The following is a 16,287-nucleotide window of genomic DNA, read 5'->3' as shown; positions in this document are numbered from 1 at the left end:
GTTTTAGGGTAATTTTTGGCTGGTTTTTAGGTGATTTTTGGCTGGTTTTAAGGTGGTTTTTAGGTGGTTTTTGAGTAATTTTTAGGTGGTTTTGGAGTAATTTTTAGGGTGAATTTGGTGATTTTTGAGTAGTAACTTATCATTTGTACATAAAAAAAAAAAACTGGCAACTTAAAAAAAAAAAAAAGTTAATTACAGACTTATAGCAATAACAAGTACTTGATTTACACTTAAACATGTTACTGTAGATCAGGTTTATCTAGAACAGTGTAGTTACAGTAATGGTGTGAACTACAGTGTATTATTATGGGATGGTGCATAAGTGTCCACTGTGTTGGCTGATACGGAACTAAAACAACCAAACCCATGAATACACAAGAGAACAGCTGCAGAAGAACTGTCCACTGGAGTGACTACTGTGCATGAAAGGGTTAATAAAGATATGTGTTAAAAAAAAAAAAAAAAAAAAAAACTTTATTAATCTTAGGGGTAAATTATTGGATGTTACAGTCACTCCATTCAAGTATAATAAAAAGTTGCAGGAAAGAAATTATCAATACAACAGAAAAAGAAAAAAAAACACATATATACATATATAAACCTCTAAATATACAAACAAAGCTCTGAATATGTATACAACAAATTAGAACAGCAATTTGTACAATATATACTGGGCAATATTATCAATATGATAATTAAAGAAATATACATAAAAGTGTGCAAAACTATATTATATATACTAATAATTATAAGGTTATAAAGTGGAGTTAATTCATTAACCCTGAAACAGCTGAATTATTGTCTGTTTCAATGTCATAAAAGCTGCTGTGAGTATGTGTTTGTGTTCTTTTTCTTCTGTGGTTTTGTTTTACTGTGTGTTTTAGGTCAAAGCAGGTGGAATAACAGAAAAAGACAAAGAGAGAAATTTCAGTTTGCTATATTTTTACTAAATAAGGCACTCAGAATGTACATCAATAAGAGATTTAGGATATGGAACATGAACTGTGAACTGGAACACACTCAACAACAACAAGTGTTTGAATTTTGGTCCAGCAGTTTTTGTTTTGGGGCTATTTTTTTTCTAAATCAGTCCTGTTCCTTTTGGCACCTGGTTGAACTCCAAAAATCAGTTACACGGTCAAGAGTTGGTAAAAACACAGTAAAAAAAAAAAAAAAAAGAAAAAGCACCATAAAACTGGAAACAACAGTAAAAAAAAACAAAAAAACAAAAACAGGGAAAACGGTGTGAAAACAGTCTATTTTTATAGCCACTCACTGCTACCCCCCATTACACAGGCGGTGGGGGGTGTACTGAGCATGCTCAGATGTCTATGGAAAGAACAAGGTCTATTCTATCAGACCAATAACCAATAATGTTATAACTTATTGGCTGGTTATTACATTATTGGCATGGTAACAAACAAAATTCTTTGTAAATGTAATAACTGAGCAAATAATGTCATAAGTTATAACATTATTTGCCAAAAGCTATTACATTATTGGTTCAGGACTTTTATTGCATTATTGGCCAGATATTACGTTTTTGGCCTATTACATTCTAAAGATGGCAAATTTGTTACGTTATGGTCCGTTATTACGTTATCGGTTGCTATTACATAATTGGCTTCTGCAGGGTCTGGTCCTTAAAAAACACAACGAAGAGTCCGACACCACCGGTTACTTTTATACTGCATTTCTACATAATAGGATGACTTTTATAGCCGTAAAATAGTTATTGAGGGGTGGATTGATTCAGACGGAGCACTACTGAAGGCCTAGGTCTGAAATGCACGGACATGCTGATGTAAGCAGATGTGTCAAGAAAAGGGGCAGGTGTTATACGGTTTCTTCTCCTGCTCCTGTCTAATCATGACCTCCGCCAAGGAGGTTATGTTTTACCAGGATGTGTTAGTTAGTTAGTTAGTTAGTGAGTGAGTGAGTTTGTTTGTGTTAGTCAGTTAGTTAGTTAGTTTCTTCGTAGTTAGTTAGTTAGTTAGTTTGTTTGTTTGTTAGTTATTTTGTTAGTTTCTTTGTAGTTAGTTGGTTAGTTAGTTAGTTAGTTTGTTAGTTATTTTGTTAGTTTCTTTGTAGTTAGTTGGTTAGTTAGTTTGTTTGTTTGTTTGTTAGTTATTTTGTTAGTTTCTTTGTAGTTAGTTGGTTGGTTGGTTAGTTAGTTAGTTTGTTAGTTAGTTATTTTGTTAGTTTCTTTGTAGTTAGTTGGTTGGTTGGTTGGTTGGTTAGTTAGTTAGTTAGTTAGTTTGTTAGTGTCTTTGTAGTTAGTTAGTTAGTTAGTTTCTTTGTAGTTGGTTGGTTGGTTGGTTGGTTGGTTGGTTGGTTAGTTAGTTAGTTAGTTAGTTAGTTAGTTAGTTAGTTAGTTAGTTAGTTTCTTTGTAGTTAGTTAGTTAGTTAGTTCGTTAGTCTCTTTGTAGTTAGTTGGTTAGTTAGTTAGTTAGTTTCTTTGTAGTTAGTTAGTCAGTTAGTTAGTAAGTTAGTTATTTAGTTAGTTATTTTGTTAGTTTCTTTGTAATTAGTTAGTTAGTTATTTTGTTAGTTTCTTTGTAATTAGTTAGTTAGTTAGTTAGTTTCTTTGTAGTTAGTTAGTTATTTTGTTAGTTTATTTGTAGTTAGTTAGTTGGTTAGTTAGTTTCTTTGTAGTTAGTTAGTCAGTTACTTAGTTAGTTAGTTTCTTTGTAGTTAGTCAGTTAGTTAGTAAGTTAGTTATTTAGTTAGTTATTTTGTTAGTTTCTTTGTAATTAGTTAGTTAGTTAGTTAGTTAGTTAGTTAGTTAGTTAGTTAGTTTCTTTGTAGTTAGTTAGTTATTTTGTTAGTTTATTTGTAGTTAGTTAGTTGGTTAGTTAGTTTCTTTGTAGTTAGTTAGTCAGTTAGTTAGTTAGTTTCTTTGTAGTTAGTTAGTCAGTTAGTTAGTTAGTTTCTTTGTAGTTAGTTAGTTAGTTAGCTAGTTAGTTTCTTTGTAGTTAGTTGGTTGGTTGGTTGGTTGGTTGGTTGCTTGGTTGCTTGGTTTCTTGGTTGGTGGTCGGTTGGTTGGTTGGTTGCTTGGTTGCTTGGTTGCTTGGTTGGTGGTCGGTTGGTTGGTTGGTTAGTTAGTTGGTTAGTTAGCAAGATAACTCAAAAAGTTATGGACAGATTTGGATGAAATTTTCAGGAAATGTTGAAACTGGCAAAAGGAAGAAATGATTACGTTTTGGTGTCGATCGGGGGAGGGACACGACAGATCTGCCTTGGCGGAGGTCTGCGCTCTCCGAGTGCTCTTCTAGTTTAGATTAGAATGACTAAATACAAACTCGTGTCCTTTTACTCGTCCGTGTTCAGTTCTTTTAAATAAGAGCCATGAGGAAACAGGACATGAAGACGTTTTTCAACGCTCTAATGACTATTTTGTTGCTGTAAGTCCAACTCTCCGCCAGCTCCATCTCTCCATCTGGCACTCTCAGATTTGCAAAGGATGAAGACCCACTGAGTTTTTGCACATCGTCAAAGCGGCAGTGTTCCTCTAAAATAAAACACACCGGCCAAATTCACACACCTGTCCCTTTTGGGGGGGTTTGTGTGTGTTTGCCATCTCTTTGTATTGTGATCTTAGATAACACATGTTCTTGTTGTTCTTGATTTTGGCGTCGTCCTCATGTTGTTTCCTCCGTTTCCTAAGTGTCTGAACACCTGCAGGACAGCAGTGTGCAAAAGGCCACCCAGTGGAATATGCCAGTTCCCACCCAGGAGCATCACGTCCCACTGTGAATGCAGCAGACTGGGGACTAAGCCAAAGACTGAAGGAAAGGGCAACCAAGCACATGAAACTACTCATCTGGAGAAGTGAACGGGCCATAAGCGACGAGCAAAGAGAAAACCGCTGGAAATAATTTATGGCCTCACTTTATATATAGACGTCAGTTATTTTTCAGCTCCGATTTTTCCCAACAAAGCGCAGCAGGCGAATAATGATCCTGCAGAAAAGATTAATTAGGTCTCTACATTACATTTCAATTTATTTTAACCCATAAAGAACCAATACTACTTTTGTGTGTGATTTTTTTTCCTCTATATTTAACCTATTTTAAGTGTTTTATCACCATTTACTGTAATATTGTCCTTTTTATTTAACATTTTTTCACTGTAAATCATGTATTTTCCTATATTTCCTCCATTTATTCTAATACTATCCGCTGTATTTTGCAGTTTTTCAGTATAAATCATGTATTTTCCTGTATCTAATTCACTGATTAATTTATTTTAACCCATAAAGACCCAATATTACTTTTGTTTGTGATCTTTTTTCTTTCTATTTAACCTATTTTAAGTGTTTTATCACCATTTACTGGAATATTGTCCTTTTTATTTAAATTTTTTTCACTGTAAATCATGTATTTTCCTATATTTCCTCCATTTATTCTAATACTATCCGCTGTATTTTGCAGTTTTTCAGTATAAATCATGTATTTTCCTGTATCTAATTCACTGATTAATTTATTTTAACTCATAAAGACCCGATACTACTTTTGTGTGTGATTTTTTTCCTCTATATTTAACCTATTTTAAGTGTTTTATCACTATTTACTGTAATATTGTCCGTTTTATTTAAAATTTTTTCACTGTAAATCATGTATTTTCCTATATTTCTTCCATTTATTCTAATACTATCCGCTGTATTTTGCAGTTTTTCAGTATAAATCATGTATTTTCCTGTATCTAATTCACTGATTAATTTATTTTAACTCATAAAGACCCGATACTACTTTTGTGTGTGATTTTTTTCCTCTATATTTAACCTATTTTAAGTGTTTTATCACCATTTACTGTAATATTGTCCTTTTTATTTAACATTTTTTCACTGTAAATCATGTATTTTCCTATATTTCCTCCATTTATTCTAATACTATCCGCTGTATTTTGCAGTTTTTCAGTATAAATCATGCATTTCCCTGTATTTAATTCACTGATGAATTTATTTTAACCCATAAAGACCCAATATTACTTTTGTTTGTGATCTTTTTTCTTTCTATTTAACCTATTTTAAGTGTTTTATCACCATTTACTGGAATATTGTCCTTTTTATTTAAAATTTTTTCACTGTAAATCATATATTTCCCTATATTTCCTCCAATTATTCTAATATTATCCACTGTATTTTGCATTTTATCGGTAGAAATCATGCATTTCCCTGTATTTAATTCACTGATGAATTTATTTTAACCCATAAAGACCCAATATTACTTTTGTTTGTGATCTTTTTTCTTTCTATTTAACCTATTTTAAGTGTTTATCACCATTTACTGGAATATTGTCCTTTTATTTAAAATTTTTTCACTGTAAATCATGTATTTTCCTATATTTCCTCCATTTATTCTAATACTATCCGCTGTATTTTGCAGTTTTTCAGTATAAATCATGTATTTTCCTGTATCTAATTCACTGATTAATTTATTTTAACTCATAAAGACCCAATACTACTTTTGTGTGTGATTTTTTTCCTCTATATTTAACCTATTTTAAGTGTTTTATCACTATTTACTGTAATATTGTCCGTTTTATTTAAAATTTTTTCACTGTAAATCATGTATTTTCCTATATTTCCTCCATTTATTCTAATACTATCCGCTGTATTTTGCAGTTTTTTCAGTATAAATCATGTATTTTCCTGTATCTAATTCACTGATTAATTTATTTTAACTCATAAAGACCCAATACTACTTTTGTGTGTGATTTTTTTCCTCTATATTTAACCTATTTTAAGTGTTTTATCACTATTTACTGTAATATTGTCCGTTTTATTTAAAATTTTTTCACTGTAAATCATGTATTTTCCTATATTTCCTCCATTTATTCTAATACTATCCGCTGTATTTTGCAGTTTTTCAGTATAAATCATGTATTTTCCTGTATCTAATTCACTGATTAATTTATTTTAACTCATAAAGACCCGATACTACTTTTGTGTGTGATTTTTTTCCTCTATATTTAACCTATTTTAAGTGTTTTATCACCATTTACTGTAATATTGTCCTTTTTATTTAACATTTTTTCACTGTAAATCATGTATTTTCCTATATTTCCTCCATTTATTCTAATACTATCCGCTGTATTTTGCAGTTTTTCAGTATAAATCATGCATTTCCCTGTATTTAATTCACTGATGAATTTATTTTAACCCATAAAGACCCAATATTACTTTTGTTTGTGATCTTTTTTCTTTCTATTTAACCTATTTTAAGTGTTTTATCACCATTTACTGGAATATTGTCCTTTTTATTTAAAATTTTTTCACTGTAAATCATATATTTCCCTATATTTCCTCCAATTATTCTAATATTATCCACTGTATTTTTCATTTTATCGGTAGAAATCATGCATTTCCCTGTATTTAATTCACTGATGAATTTATTTTAACCCATAAAGACCCAATATTACTTTTGTTTGTGATCTTTTTTCTTTCTATTTAACCTATTTTAAGTGTTTTATCACCATTTACTGGAATATTGTCCTTTTTATTTAAAATTTTTTCACTGTAAATCATGTATTTTCCTATATTTCCTCCATTTATTCTAATACTATCCGCTGTATTTTGCAGTTTTTCAGTATAAATCATGTATTTTCCTGTATCTAATTCACTGATTAATTTATTTTAACTCATAAAGACCCGATACTACTTTTGTGTGTGATTTTTTTCCTCTATATTTAACCTATTTTAAGTGTTTTATCACCATTTACTGTAATATTGTCCTTTTTATTTAACATTTTTTCACTGTAAATCATGTATTTTCCTATATTTCCTCCAATTATTCTAATATTATCCACTGTATTTTGCATTTTATCAGTAGAAATCATGCATTTCACTGTATTTAATTCACTGATGAATTTATTTTAACCCATAAAGACCCAATATTACTTTTGTTTGTGATTTTTTTTCTTTCTATTTAACCTATTTTAAGTGTTTTATCACCATTTACTGGAATATTGTCCTTTTTATTTAAAATTTTTTCACTGTAAATCATGTATTTTCCTATATTTCCTCCATTTATTCTAATACTATCCGCTGTATTTTGCAGTTTTTCAGTATAAATCATGTATTTTCCTGTATCTAATTCACTGATTAATTTATTTTAACTCATAAAGACCCAATACTACTTTTGTGTGTGATTTTTTTCCTCTATATTTAACCTATTTTAAGTGTTTTATCACCATTTACTGGAATATTGTCCTTTTTATTTAACATTTTTTCACTGCAAATCATATATTTTCCTATATTTCCTCCAATTATTCTAATATTATCCACTGTATTTTGCATTTTATCAGTAGAAATCATGCATTTCCCTGTATTTAATTCACTGATGAATTTATTTTAACCCATAAAGACCCAATATTACTTTTGTTTGTGATCTTTTTTCTTTCTATTTAACCTATTTTAAGTGTTTTATCACCATTTACTGGAATATTGTCCTTTTTATTTAACATTTTTTCAGTGTAAATCATATATTTCCCTATATTTCCTCCAATTATTCTAATATTATCCACTGTATTTTGCATTTTATCGGTAGAAATCATGCATTTCCCTGTATTTAATTCACTGATGAATTTATTTTAACCCATAAAGACCCAATATTACTTTTGTTTGTGATCTTTTTTCTTTCTATTTAACCTATTTTAAGTGTTTTATCACCATTTACTGGAATATTGTCCTTTTTATTTAAAATTTTTTCACTGTAAATCATGTATTTTCCTATATTTCCTCCATTTATTCTAATACTATCCGCTGTATTTTGCAGTTTTTCAGTATAAATCATGTATTTTCCTGTATCTAATTCACTGATTAATTTATTTTAACTCATAAAGACCCGATACTACTTTTGTGTGTGATTTTTTTCCTCTATATTTAACCTATTTTAAGTGTTTTATCACCATTTACTGTAATATTGTCCTTTTTATTTAACATTTTTTCACTGCAAATCATATATTTTCCTATATTTCCTCCAATTATTCTAATATTATCCACTGTATTTTGCATTTTATCAGTAGAAATCATGCATTTCCCTGTATTTAATTCACTGATGAATTTATTTTAACCCATAAAGACCCAATATTACTTTTGTTTGTGATCTTTTTTCTTTCTATTTAACCTATTTTAAGTGTTTTATCACCATTTACTGTAATATTGTCCTTTTTATTTAAAATTTTTTCACTGTAAATCATGTATTTTCCTATATTTCCTCCATTTATTCTAATATTATCCACTGTATTTTGCATTTTATCTGAATAAATCATGTATTTTCCTGTATTTAATTCACTGATCAATTTATTTTAACCCATAAAGACTCAATATTACTTTTGTTTGTGATTTTTTTCTCTCTATTTGACCTATTTTAAGTGTTTTATCACCATTTATTGTCACATTATCCTTTTTAATTTTAGTTTTTTCAGTGTAAATCATATATTTTCCTATATTTCCTCCATTTATTCTAATATTATCCACTGTATTTTGCATTTTATCAGTAGAAATCATGTATTTTCCTGTATCTAATTCACTGCTTAATTTATATTAACCCATAAAGACCCAATATTACTTTTGTGGCAGTTCCCAAATGAATTTTTTTCTCTATATTTAATCTATTTTAAGTGTTTTATCACCATTTATTGTAATATTTTCCTTTTTATTTTGAGTTTTTTCAGTGTAAATCATGTATTTTCCTATATTTCCTCCATTTACTCTAGTATTACCCTCTGTATTTTGTGTTTTATCAGTATAAATCATGCATTTTCCTGTATTTAATTCACTGATCAATTTATTTTAACCTATAAAGACCCAATATTAGTTTTGTGTGTGATTTTTTTCCCCTCTATATTTAACCCATTTTAAGTGTTTTATCACCATTTATTTTAATATTATCCTTTTTATTTAAATTTTTTTCAGTGTAAATCATGTATATTCTAATATTTCCTGCATTTATTACAATATTATCCTCTGTAATTTGCATTTTATCAGTATAAATCATGTTTTTTTCTTATATTTAATTCACTGATCATGTAGATGTTCATAAAAGCTCAGAGTAAATTCAAAGGTTATTTTATTAGAAACAGAGAAAACTGAAGAAAAAGTGACTTTTTCAGTAAAATACTGTATATTTTTCTCTCTAACCATTCTTAAGTGATTTATCACCGTATATCAGTATTATTTTTTATATGTTGCGGGGGGGGGGGTTTTCAGTGAAAATCAGGTACTTTATTATATTTAATTCACTCATTGTGTACTTTAATCATCACGATGAGATTACATTTGAGGGTTTGTTATATCAAGAACAACAAAAACTTATGAAAAAAGGGACTTTTTCAGTGAAATCTATCATTAAATTAACATAAATCAACTGTCTCCAGCCACTGTCATTGATCCAACTCCATGGGTTTTACTGGTGAATCGACGTTATAGAAAATGACGGTGTTTCCATGGTAACTACGGAGCCTCTGAACGTCCAGATGGGTCATATCTGATGACAAACTGTATTTTACACCAATTATTTACATGTATTGATAGGATTAGTGGATCAACAGGTATTAAACGGTTTAGATCAGTAGATGATCTCAGTCTCCAGTGGTTGTTTGGGTCTTTATGGGTTAACATCGATGCTTACAAGGTGCAACAAAGCATATATAAAGCAGAATTCTACCAAGAACACCTAATCAGAGTGGAGCAAAATATACTTCCTTGTCGTAGGGCTGACAAAGCAGCCAGTAATTGCTTGAGCAGGCGGTCTGGAGTCTAAAGCAGACCTGCAGACCCTCCAGTGGCACACATACTCGTTCTTACTTACTTCCCCTTCCTGTCTGTACAATCTCTTCCGGCTATTGTGCCCAAACCATGTCAGTGCTAACGTGGAATAATAGCCATTTTGTACCATTTATTTAACAACAAAAACTGAATTTCTCTCTTTAACTCAATACAAAGGATCTTTTTGTCGTCTTTCTAATCAGATGCAAAACAAAAATACTACCACTACAATAAAAAATGTGCTTTTCCTTAACAGCGTTTTTCATCACCAAATCTGTGAAATACATATACAGTGGTGGAAAAAATTATTAGACCATCAGAAGTCATCAGAAACAATGGTTATGCAATCAAGTACTAAAATGTATTACAAGTTTTTTTTAATTTGTGTGTTTAGTTATGCAAAAATTAGGCATTATCTCCTTAAATATGTGCGATTATGCCTATTTTCAGTAGATAGATCTGAACATATGATAAAGCCAGGTGCAAAATTCTTTTTTCATTTTGTTTACACACAAGATGAAAAAAAAAAATTACAGCGGGATTTCAAGAATATCTGCTTTTATTACCCATGAAAATCCAAACATACTGTTAATAGCCTAACAAAAAATAAATAAATAAATAAAATCAATTTTTGCCATATTTTTTTGATTAAAATCTCACATAAATCAGGCCAGGAATGATTTTTTTTTTTAAACAAATCCCCCTGTAAATATCTTCAGAATACTGTTAAGTGTATAACTGGAAAGTTTGGTGCACAAACAGACGCGGAAGAAATTATTAGACCATCAAAAGTCATCCAAAACAATGGTTATGCAATCAAGTGCTGGAATGTATTACGAGTTTTTTAAATTTGTGTGTTTAGTTATGCAAAAATTCGGCATTATCTCCTTAAATATGTGTGATGTTGCATATTTTCAGTAGATAGATCTGAACATATGATAAAGCCAGGTGCAAAATTCTTTTTTCATTTTGTTTACACACAAGATGAAAAAAAATTACAGAGGGATTTCAGGATATCTGCTTTTATTACCTAGGAAATCAAAATATACTGTCCATAGCCTTACAAAAAAAAAAATCTACCATTTATTTAAAAACAAAACTGAATTTCTCTCTTTAACTCAATACAAAGGATCTTTTTGTCGTCTTTCTAATCAGATGCAAGACAAAAATACTACCACTACAATCAAAATTGTGCTTTTCCTTAACAGAATTTTTCATCATCAAATCTGTAAAACATGCATACAGTCACGGAAAAAATTCTTAGACCATCAGAAGTCATCAGAAACAATGGTTATGCAATCAAGTACTAACTACTGTGTGTATAATGTGACTAAAACAGACAGAAAAGAAAACATGGAATCAATGTTAGATATTTTCCTATATTTAATTTACTGATCATGTACTTTTATTATCATAATGAGATTACATTTGAGGGTTATTATATGAAAAACACCGAAAACTTATGAAAAAAAAAAAAAAGTTTTTCAGCAAATCTATCATTAATTGAACATAAAATAAGTGTCTCCATCCTTTGTCATTGATCCAACTCCATGGGTTTTACTGGTGAATCACTGTTATAGAAGATGACGGTGTTTCCATGGTAACTACAGAGCCTCTGAATGTCCAAATGGGTCATATCTGATGACCATGAAAAGACGACAAACTATATTTTACACCAATTATTTACATGTATTGATAGGATTAGTGGATCAACAGGTACTGAAAATTGATTAGTAATGCCTTACGCTACTACATTACAGCAAAAAGTAATCTGTTACTGTAATGCATTACTTTTGTAGTAAGTGATTTTGGTTATTATCAAAAAAAAAACAAAAAAAAAACATGGAAAATGGCGTGATATCAGCTCTGAAATTAAACTCTTATGAGCTATTTTTGTTGTTATCATTATATTTGTCCAAACTCATGTACCTTTAGACGTTAACCCTTTCATGCACGAATTATGAGAACATTAATCAAGATTTTTTTTTCTTGAGTGTTTTATTCCTCTTTAGGCATGAAAAAACAATGTGTTTGAAAATTTTCTAACAAAAAGAAAGATTAATAAAAAAAAAAAAATAAAAATAAAAAAATAAAGTTAAAAAATAAAAATAAAAAAACATACTACTACTACTACTACTACTACTACTACTACTACCACTACTACTACTAATAATAATAATAATAAATAAAAATGTTCTTATGAACCTTTTTTTCATGAAGTTGCAAAAATGTCCACTTGGACACCATGTGTTAAAATTTTTGAAACAAAGAAACATGTATTTACTGATAAATTGTGTCAAAACTATGGGGGTGGGGGGGCTTGTGATTCTGGGGGGTTTATACTCAGGGGAGATCTACACAATGTTACCAGTTCACATCAGAAAAGATATGGAATGTGTTAAAACTTTAATAAAGATATGTATTTAAAAAAAAATAATCCATGAATATATAAGAAAACAGCTGTAGAATAGCTGTACACTGTCGTGACCAGTGCACATGAAAGGGTTAAAATGAACAAGAAATTGAAGAAAACAAGGGGTGGTCTAATAATTTTTTCCGCGACTGCACATCAAAATGTACATCAAAAAGCTCCTAAAATGGCAGAAAAGAAACCGACAGAAGCTCGTGCAGCTGTAATTCCGTTATTTCTGCATATTCCATACATCGTCCGCAACAAAAGAAAGCTGAGGTTTAATGATGTCACTTATTCGCATCTCCGGCCTCAGTGCCAAGAAGTGAGTGCGGAGCCATGGGAACTGGGTCAAAGCATGTACCAATGGATCTAATCACAGGCAGCCTCTTGGAAAAAGCGCTCTGCAAAACTGAGCTAGGGGGACAGGAAATGTGTGCATGAGCGTACATGAGAGGCGGAGAGAGCGTTTAGAGATTTCTGGCATGATTTAGAAGGAGAAGTGTGATCGCAGCTTGGTGATTATATGACAAAAGGAGGACAAAAATAACCCCAGCAAAGCACTAAAGGCTGGCACACATCTACTCCAACGCTCCTAGAGCATCTGAGCATCTCCAAAACGCCATCGGTTCCTTTCCGAAAAGACCTTCAGGGCAAAGATTGTCACATGTATTCGGTGCTGAGTGTGCAGCCCAGTTTTCTGCACTGCAGCTGTGAGCTTGTCACTGTCTATCCGAGCTTTGATATGGTTTTTCCGAAGAGGCTCATGAGAGATTGTGGCAGCTGAGGGATGCTAATAAGAAGCCCAAAAGCCCAGATAGGACAGGAGCTCCAGTGGTGATAGGTAAAGAAGGATATGGAATGGTTATAGTGTGTTATCAGAGCTTGGCAGATGAATTAATGGACAACCTGTGAGGCTCCGAGGCCAGTGTTTGTGTGTGTGTGTGTGTGTGTGTGTGTGTGTGTGTGTGTGTGTGTGTGTGTGTCAGAGAATCTACAGATGAACTAGAAGTCATCAAAGTTTCATGACAGTATGACAGCGGCATATAGGAAAAGTTTTAGTGTTTGCGGGAGTGTTTTCCTGAAAGATTGCGACTCAGAGAACAGTGTTGGGAATGACAATAATAATAACGAAGAAAATGAATTTTAAAAAATTTACTCAAGCAATCAAGAAAATTAACAAAAAATGAAAAAATAATCAACGTACACGCCATATGCGCCACTGTTAATTGGCGTGTTATCTGTACGCATTATAAGCTCTCCCTGTGTATGTTCACTAGGGTGGTCCAACAATCACGGTAAAAAATAAAGTTTCAGATAACCTCAATTAGGACCCTATATTAAGTTTTGGCATTCAAAAGATGATTTAGGAAAAAAATTGGAAGAAAAAGGAGTTGTTTTAGAGGTTGCACAATTTGCTGGAAGTTTCCTGGAAATTGGCTAATTTTGCATTTTCAGCATAGCTGAGCTGACCTGCTAAGAGAAGCATCAGTACGAGCAAAACCAAGGTTTGAGTGCTTCATCTAGCAATATATGTATGAAGTAAGGCCGCCGACATCTTTGGTACTTGAGTGAAGAATTGGGTGGCCTGACATTCTTGGACTCCAGTGTGAAACAAGAGCAGAAGCAGCTGATGGTCCACAACATGATGGAAAATGAAGGTTCAGAGGTTCCACTAAAGCGTTGGGACGCCCTTAATTATGAAGGGAAGCAGATCAGTGATTTTGTCACCACCAGCACCATACGTTTCTTTGAAACTTTGGATCTGCCACAAACATTCTTCAGAATTCCTCCAGAAGACTGGGCTGATGATGCAGACTTTCAGAAGGCTGATAAAATTGTGCATTCCAGAAAAGTTGTCAATGATGTTGCTGAAAGAGGGGTGGAGCTTATTCAAGACTTCAACTGTAGCCGAACAAAAACTGATGATCAGAAACAGTACTGGCTCCAAGTTGTCAAAGAACACAGGAACATTTTTTGTAATTTCAAAAAACCAACAGTGGTTGCTGGACTTTCTAAGTAACATTTTTATGCGAGTTGCAGTTTGATTTTGAGAATAAGATTACAAATTATTCTCATATGTCTTATTCATTTGGCCAGTTATGTTATAGTATATAGAGCAATCTTCACGCGTCTTGTGCAACCTCTAAATATGAATTGATTTGCATAAATTTTGGACCGAAGTAATTTGGCCAGATATGGAACCAAATGCAGGGTTCTAATCCAGAGGATCTTCAAAAAAATTTTTTTGGACCACCCTAATGTTCACACTGTGCCAAATACCACACAATTAGCAGTTAGGGTTAGGGTTAGCGGTTATGGATATGTAAACTGAAGATCTTGGTGTAAATTGACATGCGATCAAATGATGTTGAATAACATGTGAAAGAATGAAAATGCATACGTATAAGGGATGGGAAGATTATCTGATACGTATCGATACGCCAACACGCGCGTGCACGATCCGAGTGCACTGGTAGAGAAGCTGCAAGTGAATGAAAAGTTTGGAATGGAATGGTGATGCATCGTTTATTGAATGTTTGTATCAATAGAATTTGATCTGTTCAATAGAATATATTTTTACTCTCATTTAAGTATTACTCTTTATTTGGGTACAGTTTTTCTTTTCTTCAGACCCACGTGCGCCACGGATTCGTGGATGTGTACACTGTACACTAACAGTCTGAGCTCTGCTCATGCACTGTGGCACAAGCACCGTGGATGAATACTGTAAAGTCTGTATGTGAATGTGACAGACACAGAAGGAGGTGACCACATGTGGTTTTTGAACATGTACTTTTTACTACATCAGCTGTATTGAATACTGCCGTACACACTGGAGATACTTCCTTTAACAGTGTCATACATATCCAACAGTGCATCCCAGAATACCTTGTGCAGGTGTCTCTTAAAGTGACAGAACCTGTTTCTGTTTTACCTCCATTACAAATACATTTCATAACAAATTGATTCGGCCAGGGAGCAAGAAGTTGAGTGTTAGAAACATGTAGAGAAATGACTTTGGAAACAAAGTCCTTACTTTTTCACTGACTGAATGTGAGACACACGTTCTGAAACTGAACTAAAGACACTTTGTGAAAAGTCATGGTCTTATTTGATAAATGAATAATCAAGCTCATTGAATTACACTGCATATTTTTTTTTCCAGAATGAATGTGTTGAATCAGAATGTGCTTAATCGCTCTGTATTGTGATTTAGGCGTAAATCCTATCGTATCACATCGCAAGGTGCCACACATGTATCTGTAATATATCGGATCAGAGATACTGTATCGAGATGTGTATCGCATCGGCTTTACAACTAAGACTCCCAACCTTAGTACGTATAGAACACCCTGATGCGCCGCTAGCAATTATGGACCCCATGAAAGCTAAACGTTGTGGGCCCTTCATAAAATTCAGTGTCTTGTCGATGTGTCGGACTGGGGGGGGGGGCTGTACGTAGCGATGCAGTCCGTGACTAACGTAACTGTCGTGAAGCGAAACTGAAACTTTACATACTTTCCACGTCCGCTTCTATGCCACTACAGTCTACTCTCGTTATACCGCCAACTTCCGTTCACGGCCAAATTTGCGGTATAGCGAAAATGGCGTTACAACGGGTTGCGTCCATAATGTGCATGTCTTTACTATATGATGTCTATGCTGCCTCCGTTAACCCGTTCTAATTGCGTTTCTAAATAAATCTTGATTCTGTTATGTTGTAAGGGATCATTTAAAGTGGGGAAACATTTTAAGCATTATTATACCGTGTCGGGAAATGACACCCCATCATCTTGAGGCTTTGGCTTAATCCCACGTCCTCTTCCCGACATCCTGACCTACTGAGTGTTCTGCGATAAATGAACGGTGGCCGTTCCGTAGACCTACTCGTAGCTTGTCGCGATCAGCGTCTGGCGCGTTTGTTTCAGTGCATTGTTAAAATTTATGTGTACTCGATGGCAATCACGCTGGCGGTATAACGGTCGGGAAATCAATGGTATAAGTGTTGTTTGTGCATGGAACTGGGCTGGCAGATGGCGATAGGCGGAAATGGCGGTAGCTAATGGAATAATGCATTGGGGATTTTTGTGCAATGGTTTTG

General features: G+C 32.7%; 1 protein-coding gene across 2 annotated transcripts in view; it reads right to left on the bottom strand.

The window, feature by feature from the left end:
* LOC115424281 (rho GTPase-activating protein 44-like) overlaps positions 1-16,287 on the bottom strand; it is a 127,607-nt gene that overhangs the window by 59,749 nt on the left and 51,571 nt on the right. The window lies entirely within an intron of this gene.

This window comes from Sphaeramia orbicularis, chromosome 8 (genome assembly GCF_902148855.1).
Source record: "Sphaeramia orbicularis chromosome 8, fSphaOr1.1, whole genome shotgun sequence".
Lineage (NCBI taxonomy): Eukaryota > Metazoa > Chordata > Actinopteri > Kurtiformes > Apogonidae > Sphaeramia > Sphaeramia orbicularis.
Note: the sequence above shows the minus strand (reverse complement) of the source record. Positions and strands in the feature narration are given on the sequence as shown.